Genomic DNA, 17,500 nt, shown 5'->3' with positions numbered 1-17,500 from the left:
AAGTTGACTGGATGTCCTTTGGGTGGTGGACCGTTCCTGATACACAGAGGAAACTGTTGAGCCAGCGCGTTGCAGTTCTAGATGCACCTGGCACCTCCTACCCTGTTCAAAGGCACTTAAATCATTTGTCTTGTCCGTTCACCCTCTGAATAGCAGACATACACAATCCATGTCTCATTTATCTCAAGGCTTAAAAGTCCTTCTTTATCCCGTCTCCTCCCCTTCATCTACACTGACTGAAGTGGATTTAACAGGTGACATCAATAAGGGATCATAGCTTTTCAGCCGGATTCATCTGGTCAGTCTGTGTTATGGAAAGAGCAGGTGTTCCTAATGTTTTGTCAACTCAGTGTATGTTCTTTATATAACACCAGTCCTATACAGGGATCTCAGTGTTCATTATATAACACCAGTCCTATACAGGGATCTCAGTGTTCTTTATATAACACCAGTCCTATACAGGGATCTCAGTGTTCATTATATAACATCAGTCCTATACAGGGATCTCAGTGTTCTTTATATAACACCAGTCCTATACAGGGATCTCAGTGTTCATTATATAACACCAGTCCTATACAGGGATCTCAGTGTTCATTATATAACACCAGTCCTATACAGGGATCTCAGTGCATGTTCATTATATAACACCAGTCCTATACAGGGATCTCAGTGTTCATTATATAACACCAGTCCTATACAGGGATCTCAGTGTTCATTATATAACACCAGTCCTATACAGGGATCTCAGTGTTCATTATATAACACCAGTCCTATACAGGGATCTCAGTGTTCATTATATAACACCAGTACTATACAGGGATCTCAGTGTTCATTATATAACACCAGTCCTATACAGGGATCTCAGTGTTCATTATATAACACCAGTCCTATACAGGGATCTCAGTGTTCATTATATAACACCAGTCCTATACAGGGATCTCAGTGTTCATTATATAACATCAGTACTATACAGGGATCTCAGTGTTCATTATATAACACCAGTCCTATACAGGGATCTCAGTGTGTTCATTATATAACACCAGTACTATACAGGGATCTCAGTGTTCATTATATAACACCAGTCCTATACAGGGATCTCAGTGTTCATTATATAACACCAGTCCTATACAGGGATCTCAGTGTTCATTATATAACACCAGTCCTATACAGGGATCTCAGTGTTCATTATATAACACCAGTCCTATACAGGGATCTCAGTGTTCATTATACAACATCAGTCCTATACAGGGATCTCAGTGCATGTTCATTATATAACACCAGTCCTATACAGGGATCTCAGTGTTCATTATATAACACCAATCCTATACAGGGATCTCAGTGCATGTTCATTATACAACACCAGTCCTATACAGGGTTCTCAGTGCATGTTCATTATACAACATCAGTACTATACAGGGATCTCAGTGTTCATTATATAACACCAGTCCTATACAGGGATCTCAGTGTTCATTATATAACACCAGTCCTATACAGGGATCTCAGTGTATGTTCATTATACAACATCAGCACTACATTTACATTACATTTCATTTATATAACACCAGTCTTATACAGGGATCTCAAATGTTGCATTCAGCTTATGACATCCAGTGGAACAGCCACTTTACAATAGTGCATCTAAATCTTTTAAGGGGGGTATAAGGATTAGTGTTCATCCTATATAACACCAGTCCTAAACAGGTGGGGTTTCAGGTGTTCATTGATTGACTCCAGTCCTATACAGGGATCTCAGTGTGTTCCATTATATAACACCAGCCAGAGCAGGATCAGTTTTGACTGGGCTAATAACACCAGTCCTATACAGGGATCTCAGTGTTCATTATATAACACCAGTACTATACAGGGATCTCAGTGCCCTTGTTTGGGTATAGGGCCTGACCAGTCCTGGATACTGAGGGCCGTCTCAGTGTTCCGTATATAAGCACCATGGTCTTATACAGGATCTCAGTGTTCAACTGGAAGCCAGTGGAGAGAGCGGGGATCGGGGTGACAGAGAGAACTTGGGAAGGTATGAACACCAGACGGGCTGCAGTGTTCTGGATGAGTTGTAGGGGTTTAATGGCACAGGCAGGGAGCCCAGCCAATTTGTCACATGCAGCCCGAATACCTTAGATGACAAATGCTGGATTAGGACAAGCTCAACAATGAGGCAGGGTTCATTTTGTTGTAAAGCATGAACCTACAGGAACGGGCATCACTGCCTTGATGTTAATGACAACACAGACCCTATAAGGACATCACTTAGCGCTCTAAGGACACACAATGGAGTTGTCTATAATGACATGGCACAATATCATGGAACAGGCAGTCCTTCCCCAAGGAAAATAGGTTTTAAGGCATTTTTGAAATTCAGTAAAGGTGGTGATCCGTCATTTACATATGTCTTCCAGACCCTTCGCAGAGTCTCGAATTTAGCCACCTGGTCATCAAAAGGGGGAAAGGAGAAGATTAATTGTGTGTCGTCTGCATAGCAATGATAGGAGAGACCATGTGAGGTTATGACAGAGCCAAGTGACTTTTAAGTGTATAGCAGAGAATAGGAGAGGGCCTAGAACAGAGCCCTGGGGGCACCAGTGGTGAAGCGTACCAAAAAAATGTCTGAGGAGAAGATTCTCCCACGCCACCTGGTCCAGGATTCGAAATGGAAGGTTTGGAACAATCCAAAACTCTTCCTAGAGCTGCCCAGCTCATTTGAGAGTTCTGGAGAGGAGGCACCTGATGGTTCAAAGTATCGAAGGCAAGATTATCTGAAGGATGAGACCAGAGATTGAATTCTTTGGCCTGAATGCCAAGCGCCTCCGTGATACAGAGAAGAGCAGTCTCAGTTGAATGACTAGTCTTGAAACCTGACTGATTTGGATCAAGAAGGTCATTCTGAGAGAGATGAAAGAGCTGGCCAGGACGGCACGTTCAAGAGTTTTGGAGAGAAAAGAAAGAAGGGATACTGGTCTGTAGTTGTTGACATCGGAGGGATCGAGGACCTCAGACTCAGACCTCAGGGGGAGGAAGTTCACATTCCAAGGTTTTTTCAGAAGGGGTGCAACTCTCCCGGACTTGAAGACGGAAGGGAACATAGCAAATCGGTCAAATGAGTTGATGAGCAGGTGTGGACCTCAGGGAGTCTCCGAAATGGTCTGGAGAAGAGAAGAGGGGTAGGGTCACGGGCAGGTATGTGGGGCTGCAGCGTAGCCTAGTGGTTAGATTTCATCTGGAGAGTAACCGGGGAAAGAGTTCAAACCACAGGGCTGACAGTGTGTAGAACCAGCTGTCGTTTGACCCTGAACAGGCAGTTAAACCACTGTTCCCAGGCCTTCTTTTCAAAATGGTTGAGAATCATCTTCTTAGAGGAGGAGGGGGAGGGGGAGGAGGATTCAGGAGGGAGGAGAAGGTGGCAAAGAGCTTTTTAGGGTTAGAGGCAGATGCTTGGAATTTAGAGTGGTAGAAAGTGGCTTTAGCTGAATACAGAGGAGGAAAATGTAGAGAGGAGGGAGTGAAAGGATGCCAGGTCTAAATCATATTTTTTTTTTTTTTGCAGGGAGGAAATGCTTTCCTCCATTTCCGCTTAACCTGCCTGGAGTTTTAAGAAAATACAACAAAAAGTTGGAAAAAAGTACAGGAGGGGAGGAGCACGAGCCCCTGGAAGATAGGGGACATGAGGATCAGCGTGGAAGATGGGAGGACCACCTGGGGTTGAGGAGGCAGAATCAGGAGATAGGTTGCAGAGAAGGTTTGAGCAGAGGGAAGAGATGATAGGATGGAAGAGGGCACGATGGTGGAGAGAGAGAGCTGAAGTTAATGGGACAGCATAAGTGTTACCATCCGGTAGGGGCAGTGGGGAAGTGTTGGATGAGAGCGAGAGGAAAAGGATACAAGGTAGTGGTCGGAGACTTGGAGGGGAGTTGCAATGAGGTTAGTGGAAGAACAGCATCTAGTAAAGATGAGGTCGAGCGTATTGCCTGACTTGTGAGTAGGGGGAAGGTGAGGGTGAGGTCAAAAGAGGAGAGGAGTGGAAAGAAGGAGGCAGAGAGGAATGAGTCAAAGGTAGACGTGGGGAGGTTAAAGTGCCCAGAACTGTGAGAGGTGAGCCGTCCTGGAAAGGAGCTTATCAAGGCATCAAGCTCATTGATGAACTGCTCAGGGGACCTGGAGCACTTTAGTCAGGGATCTCAGTTTGCATGTTCATTATACAACATCAGGGACTATGGGGTCTTTCGAAACGTTTGTTAGAGATTTGTCACATGCGGAATACCTTACAATGAAATGCTCAGTGAAGCTCAACAATGCAGATTCATTTTGAAAAATTATTCCCCGGAACGACATCACAATAACCATAATGACATCACAAGACCCTATAATGACATCACAATACGCTAAAGATCTTTTGACATCACAATACGCTATAATGACATCACAGATACCTGGTATAATAACATCACGATACCTAAAAACAAGCAATGAGTTTGAAGGAATTGTCAGCAGAGCTCTGAGACAGGATTGTGTCAGGCACAGATCTGGGAAGGGTACCAAAAAATGTCTGCAGCATTGAAGTTCCCCAGGAACACAGTGGCCTCCATCATTCTGAAATGGAAGATGTTCTGAACAGACAAAACTCTTCCTAGAGCTGGCAGATGCTCATTTGGAATTTGCCAAAAGGCACCTAAAGGACTCTCAAACCTTGAGAAACAAGATTATCTGATCTAATGAAACCAAGATTGTTCTTGTCTGAAGTGCCAAGCGTCACATCTGGAGGAAACGCTACTGGGGCTGAAGAGATGTTCTGACAGAGCGCTCAGGACCTCAGACTGGGGAGGAAGTTGTTCCAGAGATGTCAACGATCCTAAGCACAGAAGACAATACAAGGGCTGTAAAAGTGTCTGAATGTCATTGAGTTTACAGAGCCCGGACTTGAACCCGATCGAACATATCAAATCAAATCACATCAGATGTTATTTGTCACAGACAGAATACAAGAAGTGTGGACCTTATAGTGAAATGAACTTCAGAGCTCTTAACCAACCATGAAGTTTTAAGAAAATACAACAAAAAAGTTGAAAAAAAAAAAATACAGGAGGGGACAGAGCAGACACTACAGGGCTGTGTTGAGGATCAGTTCGTGACAGACAGATGTGTTTTCAGATGGCTGAAAATGTTCTGGGGGTTTAGAGTGTGTCAGGACAGACAGAACTACAGGGCTGAAGAGATGTTCTGACAGACAGAACTACAGGGCTGAAGAGATGTTCTGACAGACAGAACTACAGGGCTGAAGAGATGTTCTGACAGACAGAACTACAGGGCTGAAGAGATGTTCTGACAGACAGAACTACAGGGCTGAAGAGATGTTCTGACAGACAGAACTACAGGGCTGTAGAGATGTTCTGACAGACAGAACTACAGGACTGTGGAGATGTTCTGACAGACAGAACTACAGGGCTACAGAGATGTTCTGGGGTTTTGTGTCAGGACATACAGAACTAGAGCCCTCAACCCTACTGTATTTAACCCAGAGGAGAGAAGAGGGATGGAGGGATGGTGGTGGGATGGAGGGATGATGGAGGGATGGTGGAGGGATGGAGGGATGATGGAGGGATGGAGGGATGATGGAGGGATGGAGGGATGATGGAGGGATGATGGAGGGATGGAGGGATGATGGAGGGATGGAGGGGATGGTGGAGGGATGATGGAGGGATGGAGGGATGGAGGGGTGATGGAGGGATGGTGGAGGGATGGAGGGATGATGGAGGGATGGAGGGATGGTGGAGGGATGATGGAGGGATGGAGGGATGATGGAGGGATGGAGGGATGGAGGGATGATGGAGGGATGGTGGAGGGATGATGGAGGGATGATGGAGGGATGGAGGGATGGAGGGATGATGGAGGGATGATGGAGGGATGGAGGGGATGGAGGGATGATGGAGGGATGGAGGAGGGATGGAGGGATGATGGAGGGATGGAGGGATGGTGGAGGGATGGATGGAGGGATGGAGGGATGGAGGGATGGAGGGGAGGAAGAGAAGGAGGAGAGTACTTTGATAACGTAGGGATGATGGAATGGACGTGGATCGACTGGCTGGTGATGAAACTGATGTGGATATTACGTGGATGATGGAGGGATGGAGGGATGATGGAGGGATGGACACACACACACACACACACACACACACACACACACAGGGACACATGGACATGGAGGGATGGACACATGATGGAGGGATGGAGGGATGCAGGGAGGCAGGCAGGCATGGAGGGATGGCAGGCAGGAGGGCATGGTGGAGGGATGGCAGGCAGGCAGGCAGGAGGCAGGCAGTCACTCATAACGTCACTCGTTAATGGACGTGTATCACTCACTGTGAAACTGAAGTGGATATTCACTCAGGAGGACTCCCCTGCCTCCACACACACCTCTCCTCCCTCCCTCCTTCCTCTCCTCCACACACCCCACACCTCCTTCCTCTCCACCCCTCCTTCCTCCCCTCCCTCCTTCCTCCCTCCCTCCCTTCCTCCCCTCCCTCCTTCCTCTCCTCCCTCCTTCCTCCCCTCCCTTCCTTCCTCTCCTCCCTCCCTTCCTCTCCTCCCTCCCTCCTTCCTCTCCTCCCCTCCTCCCTCCTCCCTCCCTCCTCTCCTCCCCTCCTCCCTCCTCTCCTCCCCTCCTCCCTCCTTTCCTCCCCTCCCTCCTTCCTTCCTTCTTTCCTTCCTTCCTTCCTTCCTTCCTATCTTCTACCTTTCCTTCCTCCTTCTGTCTTCCCTCCCTCCCTCCCTCCCTTCCTTCTTTCCTTCCTTCCTATCTTCTCCTCTCCTTCCTACCTCCCCTCCTTCCTTCCTTCCTTCCTTCCTTCCTTCCTTCCTTCCTTCCTTCCTTCCTTCCTCCCCCTCCCTCCTTCCTTCCTTTCTTCCTATCCTCTACCTTTCCTTCCTCTCCTCCACTCATTTAGCCAGTGATCAATAACATGGAGAACATTAATGGCACATTATCGTGTGTGTGTGTGTGTGTGTGTGTGTGTGTGTGTGTGTGTGTGTGTGTGTGTGTGTGTGTGTGTGTGTGTGTGTGTGTGTGTGTGTGTGTGTGTGTGTGTGTGTGTGTGTGTGTGTGTGTGTGTTTTATTTTTATCCTGAGTGACCGGCTGCAGTGTTTCTCTGAGAATCATATTGCAGTAAATGGAAGGGTGAGGTCATAGATCTGACACCCAATGAATTAATCAGACACAAGAGCTGTGTCATCATACTCACGCAAACACACACAAATACACACACTCTGGGAATGGCACTGAAAAATGGTCCTACAAAGCCGTTAAGACTCTCACCTCATTCTTCTGAGAAAGACTCATTCTCTCTCTCTCTTCTCCCTCTCTCTCTCTCTGTGTCTGTCTCTCTCTCTTTCTCTCTGTCTCTTCTCTCTCTCTTTCTCTCTCTCTCTTCTCTCTCTCTCTCTCTTCTCTCTCTCTCTCTCTCTCTCTCTCTCTCTCTATTGTCTCTGTCTGTCTGTCTGTCTCTCTCTGTCTCTGTCTGTCTGTCTGTCTGTCTGTCTGTCTGTCTGTCTGTCTGTCTCTCTCTCTCTCTATTGTCTCTCTGTCTGTCTGTGGCATTAGAGACCCTCAACCCATCAGTTAATCAATAGAACATAAAACTGTCTTTAGAGGATACAGACCTGGTCCTCTGTCCCCCAGGACACCAGGGAGTACACACATTAAACTAAGAAATAAAAAAAAATACTGAGAAAAATATCTCTCTCTGTCTCTCTGTGTAAGTCTATGGGTGAGAACCATGAGCCTCCTAGGTTTTGTGATACAGATCTCCCTCCTCTGTAAGTTGTCGTAAATACTGTGTAAGTCTATGGAAGTGGGTGAGAACCATGAGCCTCCTAGGTTTTGTATTGAAGTCAATGTACCCAGAGGAGGACGGAAGCTTGCTGTCCTCCAGCTACACCATGGTGCTACCCTACAGAGTGCTGTTTAGGCTACTGTTGATCTTCATTGCAAAACACTGTGTTATAATCAGTTATTTGGTGACGTGAATATATTTGGTATAGTTTTATCTTTTATCTTTTAATGTTGAATTATTAAAACATTTCTGAAATTTACTGAGTAGGATGGTCCTCCCCTTCCTCCTCTGAGGAGCCTCCTCTGGTTGTATTGTAGACTGTTGTTGTGATGTAGATCTCCCTTGTTGTTGTGATGCAGATCTCCCTTGTTGTTGTGATGCAGGATCTCCCTTGTTGTTGTGATGCAGGATCTCCCTTGTTGTTGTGATGCAGGATCTCCCTTGTTGTTGTGATGCAGGATCTCCCTTGTTGTTGTGATGCAGGATCTCCCTTGTTGTTGTGATGCAGGATCTCCCTTGTTGTTGTGATGCAGGATCTCCCTTGTTGTTGTGATGTAGATCTCCCTTGTTGTTGTGATGTAGATCTCCCTTGTTGTTGTGATGCAGGGCATCCCTTGTTGTTGTGATGCAGGGCATCCTTGTTGTTGTGATGCAGATCTCCCTTGTTGTTGTGATGCAGGATCTCCCTTGTTGTTGTGATGCAGATCTCCCTTGTTGTTGTGATGCAGATCTCCCTTGTTGTTGTGATGCAGGATCTCCCTTGTTGATGTGATGCAGATCTCCCTTGTTGTTGTGATGCAGAGCTCCCTTGTTGTTGTGATGCAGGGCATCCCTTGTTGTTGTGATGTAGATCTCCCTTTTTGTTGTGATGCAGGATCTCCCTTGTTGTTGTGATGCAGGATCTCCCTTGTTGTTGTGATGCAGGATCTCCCTTGTTGTTGTGATGCAGGGCATCCCTTGTTGTTGTGATGCAGATCTCCCTTGTTGTTGTGATGCAGGATCTCCCTTGTTGTTGTGATGCAGGATCTCCCTTGTTGTTGTGATGCAGATCTCCCTTGTTGTTGTGATGCAGGATATCCCTTGTTGTTGTGATGTAGATCTCCCTTGTTGTCGTGATGCAGATCTCCCTTGTTGTTGTGATGCAGATCTCCCTTGTTGTTGTGATGCAGGATCTCCCTTGTTGTTGTGATGCAGATCTCCCTTGTTGTTGAAAAGATTCATCTCTCTCAATGGAACTGCTTCTCTATTCCTCAAAAGTCTACTCAACGTTGAATAAATATGTGTGATTGATAATTATACTAACTGTGGATACACTGCAGGCGCTAGTCCCCCTCACGTCACCTCAACATTGAATAAATACACATTATTGATAATTATACTAACTGTGGATACACTGCAGGCGCTAGTCCCCCTCACGTCACCTCAACATTGAATAAATACACATTATTGATAATTATACTAACTGTGGATACACTGCAGTCGCTAGTCCCCCTCACGTCACCTCAACATTGACGTGGAACCTCCGTTCTGTTGCCGGGGACGACGACCTCTGTCTGATGACACTGAGGGGTTGCGAGGTCAAACCAACGGGAGGACACACAGACTTCAAGTCAGAAAGGAGCTGTGAACACACACACACACACACACACACACACACACACACACACACACACACACACACATACACATACACACACACAGACACTCTCTCCCTGTCTTAAACACACAAAAGAACACACACACACACACACACACACACACACACACACACACACACACACACACACATACACCACACACAAAAGAACAAAGACACACGGCCCCCTGCCCCCAACCTGTCAGAGCCAGTCTATAGTGAGTCACAACCCCGTGTAGAAACACAAACGTGACCGAGGACAATTATAAACTCATCACACTGATCAGACTCACTCCCCTTCTCTACTCAACTCTCTACGTCTGTGTCCTTCTCTCTCTCTCTCTCTCGGTGTGTGTGATGGGGTAGCTCAGTGGAAAGCGACCATCTCTGCACACACACACACACACACACACACACACACACACACACACACACACATACACACACACAGGATACACACCTCAATGCAGGAACTCCCAAGATGCTCAATGACAGAGCATGGGGCTGTTGTTGGGTGGAAAGGAGGAAGACTGGATCCCTTGAGGAGGTGTAATGAACGAGGGGAGAGAGAGTTGGTGGAAATGGACGAGGGGAAGAGAGTGCAGGAAATGAACGAGGGTTGAGAGTGGGGTGGAAATGGACGAGGGGAAGAGAGTGGGGTGGAAATGAATATCCCTTGAGTTGTGAAATGGACGAGGGGGAGAGAGAGTGGGGTGTTGGATGCAGGGGAAGAGAGTTGGGTGGAAATGAACGAGGGGGAAGAGAGTGGGGTGAAATGAACCCTTGGGGAAGAGAGTGGGGTGGAAATGAATGAGGGGGAAGAGAGTGGGGTGGAAATGAACGAGGGGGAATAGAGTGGGGTGGAAATGAACGAGGGGGAAGAGAGTGTGAAATGGACAAGGGGAAAAGAGTGGGGTGGAAATGAACGAGGGGAAGAGAGCCTTGGGTGAAATGAACGAGGGGAAGAGAGCGGGGTGGAAATGATGCAGGGGGAAGAGAGCGGTGGTTGTGACGCAGGGGGAAGAGAGCCCTTGGAAATGAACGTGGGGGAAGAGAGCGGGTGGAAATGAACGAGGGAAGAGAGCGGGGTGGAAATGAACGAGGGGAGAGAGATCGGGGTGGAAATGAACGATGGGAGAGAGCGGGGGTGGAAATGAACGAGGGGGAGAGAGCTTGTGGAAATGAACGCAGGGATCTCGGGGCGGAAATGAACGAGGGGGAGAGATCTCCCTTGGAAATGAACGAGGGGGAGAGAGCGGGGTGGAAATGAACGAGGGGAGAGAGCGGGGTGGAAATGAACGAGGGGGAGAGAGCGGGGTGGAAATGAACGAGATGAAGAGGGGGGTGGAAATGAACGAGGGGAAGAGCGGGGTGGAAATGAACCTTGGGTTGATTTATGTGTTGATTTATCAGTTGATTTATGTGTTGATTTATCAGTTGATTTATCAGTTGATTTATGTGTTGATTTATCAGTTGATTTATCAGTTGATTTATCAGTTGATTTATGTGTTGATTTATGTGTTGATTTATCAGTTGATTTATCAGTTGATTTATGTGTTGATTTATCAGTTGATTTATCAGTTGATTTATGTGTTGATTTATGTGTTGATTTATCAGTTGAATTATGTGTTGATTTATCAGTTGATTTATGCGTTGATTTATCAGTTGATTTATCAGTTGATTTATGTGTTGATTTATCAGTTGATTTATCAGTTGATTTATCAGTTGATTTATCAGTTGATTTATGTGTTGATTTATCAGTTGATTTATGCGTTGATTTATGTGTTGATTTATCAGTTGATTTATGTGTTGATTTATGTGTTGATTTATGTGTTGATTTATCAGTTGATTTATGTGTTGATTTATCAGTTGATTTATGTGTTGATTTATGTGTTGATTTATGTGTTGATTTATCAGTTGATTTATGTGTTGATTTATCAGTTGATTTATGTGTTGATTTATGTGTTGATTTATGTGTTGATTTATGTGTTGATTTATCAGTTGATTTATCAGTTGATTTATCAGTTGATTTATGTGTTGATTTATCAGTTGATTTATGTGTTGATTTATGTGTTGATTTATGTGTTGATTTGTGTGTTGATTTATGTGTTGATTTATGTGTTGATTTATGTGTTGATTTATGTGTTGATTTATGTGTTGATTTATCAGTTGATTTATGTGTTGATTTATGTGTTGATTTATCAGTTGATTTATGTGTTGATTTATCAGTTGATTTATGTGTTGATTTATGTGTTGATTTATCAGTTGATTTATGTGTTGATTTATCAGTTGATTTATGTGTTGATTTATCAGTTGATTTGTGTTGATTTATCAGTTGATTTATGTGTTGTTTGTCAGTTGATTTATCAGTTGATTTATGTGTTGATTTATCAGTTGATTTATCAGTTGATTTATGTGTTGATTTATGTGTTGATTTATGTGTTGATTTATCAGTTGATTTATCAGTTGATTTATGTGTTGATTTATCAGTTGATTTATCAGTTGATTTATGTGTTGATTTATGTTTTGATTTATCAGTTGATTTATGTGTTGATTTATCAGTTGATTTATGTGTTGATTTATCAGTTGATTTATCAGTTGATTTATGTGTTGATTTATGTGTTGATTTATCAGTTGATTTATCAGTTGATTTATGTGTTGATTTATCAGTTGATTTATGTGTTGATTTATGTGTTGATTTATCAGTTGATTTATGTGTTGATTTATGTGGTGATTTATCAGTTGATTTATGTGTTGATTTATGTGTTGATTTATGTGGTGATTTGTCAGTTGATTTATCAGTTGATTTATCAGTTGATTTATGTGTTGATTTATCAGTTGATTTATCAGTTGATTTATCAGTTGATTTATGTGTTGATTTATCAGTTGATTTATGTGTTGATTTGTCAGTTGATTTATCAGTTGATTTATGTGTTGATTTGTCAGTTGATTTATCAGTTGATTTATGTGTTGATTTATCAGTTGATTTATGTGTTGATTTATCAGTTGATTTATGTGTTGATTTATGTGTTGATTTATCAGTTGATTTATGTGTTGATTTATGTGTTGTTTGTCAGTTGATTTATCAGTTGATTTATGTGTTGATTTATCAGTTGATTTATGTGTTGATTTATCTGTTGATTTATGTGGTGATTTATGTGGTGATTTGTCAGTTGATTTATCAGTTGATTTATGTGTTGATTTATCAGTTGATTTATCAGTTGATTTATCAGTTGATTTATGTGTTGATTTATCAGTTGATTTATGTGTTGATTTGTCAGTTGATTTATCAGTTGATTTATGTGTTGATTTATCAGTTGATTTATGTGTTGATTTATCAGTTGATTTATCAGTTGATTTATGTGTTGATTTGTCAGTTGATTTATCAGTTGATTTATGTGTTGATGTATCAGTTGATTTATGTGTTGATTTATCAGTTGATTTATCAGTTGATTTATCAGTTGATTTACGTGTTGATTTATCAGTTGATTTATCAGTTGATTTATGTGTTGATTCATGTGTTGATTTATCAGTTGATTTATGTGTTGATTTATGTGTTGATTCATGTGTTGATTTATGTGTTGATTTATCAGTTGATTTATGTGTTGATTTATGTGTTGATTCATGTGTTGATTTATGTGTTGATTTATCAGTTGATTTATGTGTTGATTTATCAGTTGATTCATCAGTTGATTTATCAGTTGATTTATGTGTTTATTTATCAGTTGATTTATGTGTTGATTTATCAGTTGATTTATCAGTTGATTTATCAGTTGATTTATCAGTTGATTTATCAGTTGATTTATGTGTTGATTTATGTGTTGATTTATCAGTTGATTTATGTGTTGATTTATGTGTTGATTCATGTGTTGATTTATGTGTTGATTTATCAGTTGATTTATCAGTTGATTTATCAGTTGATTTATGTGTTGATTTATCAGTTGATTTATGTGTTGATTTATCAGTTGATTTATCAGTTGATTTATGTGTTGATTTATGTGTTGATTTATGTGTTGATTTATGTGTTGATTTATGTGTTGATTTATCAGTTGATTTATGTGTTGATTTATGTGTTGATTTATGTGTTGATTTATGTGTTGATTTATCAGTTGATTTATCAGTTGATTTATGTGTTGATTTATGTGTTGATTTATGTGGTGATTTGTCAGTTGATTTATCAGTTGATTTATCAGTTGATTTATGTGTTGATTTATCAGTTGATTTATCAGTTGATTTATCAGTTGATTTATGTGTTGATTTATCAGTTGATTTATGTGTTGATTTGTCAGTTGATTTATCAGTTGATTTATGTGTTGATTTATCAGTTGATTTATGTGTTGATTTATCAGTTGATTTATGTGTTGATTTATGTGTTGATTTATCAGTTGATTTATGTGTTGATTTATGTGTTGTTTGTCAGTTGATTTATCAGTTGATTTATGTGTTGATTTATCAGTTGATTTATGTGTTGATTTATCTGTTGATTTATGTGGTGATTTATGTGGTGATTTGTCAGTTGATTTATCAGTTGATTTATCAGTTGATTTATGTGTTGATTTATCAGTTGATTTATCAGTTGATTTATCAGTTGATTTATGTGTTGATTTATCAGTTGATTTATGTGTTGATTTGTCAGTTGATTTATCAGTTGATTTATGTGTTGATTTATCAGTTGATTTATGTGTTGATTTATCAGTTGATTTATCAGTTGATTTATGTGTTGATTTGTCAGTTGATTTATCAGTTGATTTATGTGTTGATGTATCAGTTGATTTATGTGTTGATTTATCAGTTGATTTATCAGTTGATTTATCAGTTGATTTACGTGTTGATTTATCAGTTGATTTATCAGTTGATTTATGTGTTGATTCATGTGTTGATTTATCAGTTGATTTATGTGTTGATTTATGTGTTGATTCATGTGTTGATTTATGTGTTGATTTATCAGTTGATTTATGTGTTGATTTATGTGTTGATTCATGTGTTGATTTATGTGTTGATTTATCAGTTGATTTATGTGTTGATTTATCAGTTGATTCATCAGTTGATTTATCAGTTGATTTATGTGTTGATTTATCAGTTGATTTATGTGTTGATTTATCAGTTGATTTATCAGTTGATTTATCAGTTGATTTATCAGTTGATTTATCAGTTGATTTATGTGTTGATTTATGTGTTGATTTATCAGTTGATTTATGTGTTGATTTATGTGTTGATTTATGTGTTGATTTATCAGTTGATTTATCAGTTGATTTATCAGTTGATTTATGTGTTGATTTATCAGTTGATTTATGTGTTGATTTATCAGTTGATTTATCAGTTGATTTATGTGTTGATTTATGTGTTGATTTATCAGTTGATTTATGTGTTGATTTATGTGTTGATTTATCAGTTGATTTATGTGTTGATTTATGTGTTGATTTATCAGTTGATTTATGTGTTGATTTATGTGTTGATTTATGTGTTGATTTATCAGTTGATTTATGTGTTGATTTATCAGTTGATTTATGTGTTGATTTATCAGTTGATTTATGTGTTGATTTATGTGGTGATTTGTCAGTTGATTTATCAGTTGATTTATCAGTTGATTTATGTGTTGATTTATGTGTTGATTTATGTGTTGATTTATCAGTTGATTTATGTGTTGATTTATGTGTTGATTTATCAGTTGATTTATGTGTTGATTTATCAGTTGATTTATCAGTTGATTTATCAGTTGATTTATGTGTTGATTTATCAGTTGATTTATGTGTTGATTTATCAGTTGATTTATGTGTTGATTTATGTGGTGATTTGTCAGTTGATTTATCAGTTGATTTATCAGTTGATTTATCAGTTGATTTATGTGTTGATTTATCAGTTGATTTATGTGTTGATTTATCAGTTGATTTATGTGTTGATTTATCAGTTGATTTATGTGTTGATTTATCAGTTGATTTATGTGTTGATTTATCAGTTGATTTATGTGTTGATTTATGTGGTGATTTGTCAGTTGATTTATCAGTTGATTTATCAGTTGATTTATGTGTTGATTTATGTGTTGATTTATCAGTTGATTTATACCTGCCATCAGTTGATTATGCCATTTATGTGTTGATTTATCAGTTGATTCATGTGTTGATTCATGTGTTGATTTATCTGTTGATTTATCAGTTGATTTATGTGTTGATTTATCAGTTGATTATCAGTTGATTTATCAGTTGATTTATGTGTTGATTTATGTGTTGATTTATCAGTTGATTATCCAGTTGATTTATCAGTTGATTTATCAGTTGATTTATGTTGATTTATCAGTTGATTTATGTGTTGATGTATGTGTTGATTTATCAGTTGGCAGTTGATTTATGTGTTGATTTATCAGTTGATTTATCAGTTGATTTATAAATGTCTCTCTGCCACCCCACTGAGAGTCTGCTAAATGACTCCTACTGTAAGTCTCTGGATAAGAGAGTCTGTTAAATGACTCCCTACTGTCAGTCTCTCTGGATAAGAGAGTCTGCTAAATGACTCACTACTGTAAGTCTCTCTGGATAGGAGAGTCTGCTAAATGACCACACTGTAAGTCTCTCTGGATAAGAGAGTCTGCTAAATGACTCCCTACTGTCAGTCTCTCTGGATAAGAGAGTCTGCCACTCCCACTGTCAGTCTCTCTCTGTGTGTGTGTGTGTGTGTGTGTCTGTGTGTGTGTGTGTGTGTGTGTGTGTGTGTGTGTGTGTGTGTGTGTGTGTGTGTGTGTGTGTGTGTGTGTGTGTGTGTGTGTGTATGTGTGTGTACATGTGTGTGTGTGTGTGTGTGTGTGTGTGTGTGTGTCCCACGTGCCACCCCACTAGTCTACCTGCCACCCCACTAGTCTACCTGCCACCCCACTAGTCTACCTGCCACCCCACTAGTCTACCTGCCACCCCACTAGTCTACCTGCCACCCCACTAGTCTACCTGCCACCCCACTAGGCTACCTGCCACCCCACTAGTCTACCTGCCACCCCACTAGTCTACCTGCCACCCCACTAGTCTACCTGCCACCCCACTAGTCTACCTGCCACCCCACTAGTCTACCTGCCACCCCACTAGGCTACCTGCCACCCCACTAGGCTACCTGCCACCCCACTAGGCTACCTGCCACCCCACTAGGCTACCTGCCACCCCACTAGTCTACCTGCCACCCCACTAGTCTACCTGCCACCCCACTAGTCTACCTGCCACCCCACTAGGCTACCTGCCACCCCACTAGTCTACCTGCCACCCCACTAGTCTACCTGCCACCCCACTAGTCTACCTGCCACCCCACTAGTCTACCTGCCACCCCACTAGTCTACCTGCCACCCCACTAGTCTACCCTACCCCACTGCCACCCCACTAGTCTACCTGCCACCCCACTAGTCTACCTGCCACCCCACTAGTCTACCTGCCACCCCACTAGTCTACCTGCCACCCCACTAGTCTACCTGCCACCCCACTAGTCTACCTGCCACCCCACTAGTCTACCTGCCACCCCACTAGTCTACCTGCCACCCCACTAGTCTACCTGCCACCCCACTAGTCTACCTGCCACCCCACTAGTCTACCTGCCACCCCACTAGTCTACCTGCCACCCCACTAGTCTACCTGCCACCCCACTAGTCTACCTGCCACCCCACTAGTCTACCTGCCACCCCACTAGTCTACCTGCCACCCCACTAGTCTACCTGCCACCCCACTAGTCTACCTGCCACCCCACTAGGCTACTACCTACCTGCCACCCCACTAGGCTACCTGCCACCCCACTAGTCTAGGCTGCCACCCCACTAGTCTACCTGCCACCCCACTACTGCCACCCCACTGTCTACCTGCCACCCCACTAGTCTACCTGCCACCCCACTAGTCTACCTGCCACCCCACTAGTCTACCTGCCACCCCACTAGTCTACCTGCCACCCCACTAGTCTACCTGCCACCCCACTAGTCTACCTGCCACCCCACTAGTCTACCTGCCACCCCACTAGTCTACCTGCCACCCCACTAGTCTACCTGCCACCCCACTAGTCTACCTG

This window comes from Oncorhynchus keta, chromosome 16 (assembly GCF_023373465.1).
Source record: "Oncorhynchus keta strain PuntledgeMale-10-30-2019 chromosome 16, Oket_V2, whole genome shotgun sequence".
NCBI lineage: Eukaryota > Metazoa > Chordata > Actinopteri > Salmoniformes > Salmonidae > Oncorhynchus > Oncorhynchus keta.
This window is presented reverse-complemented; position numbering follows the sequence as displayed.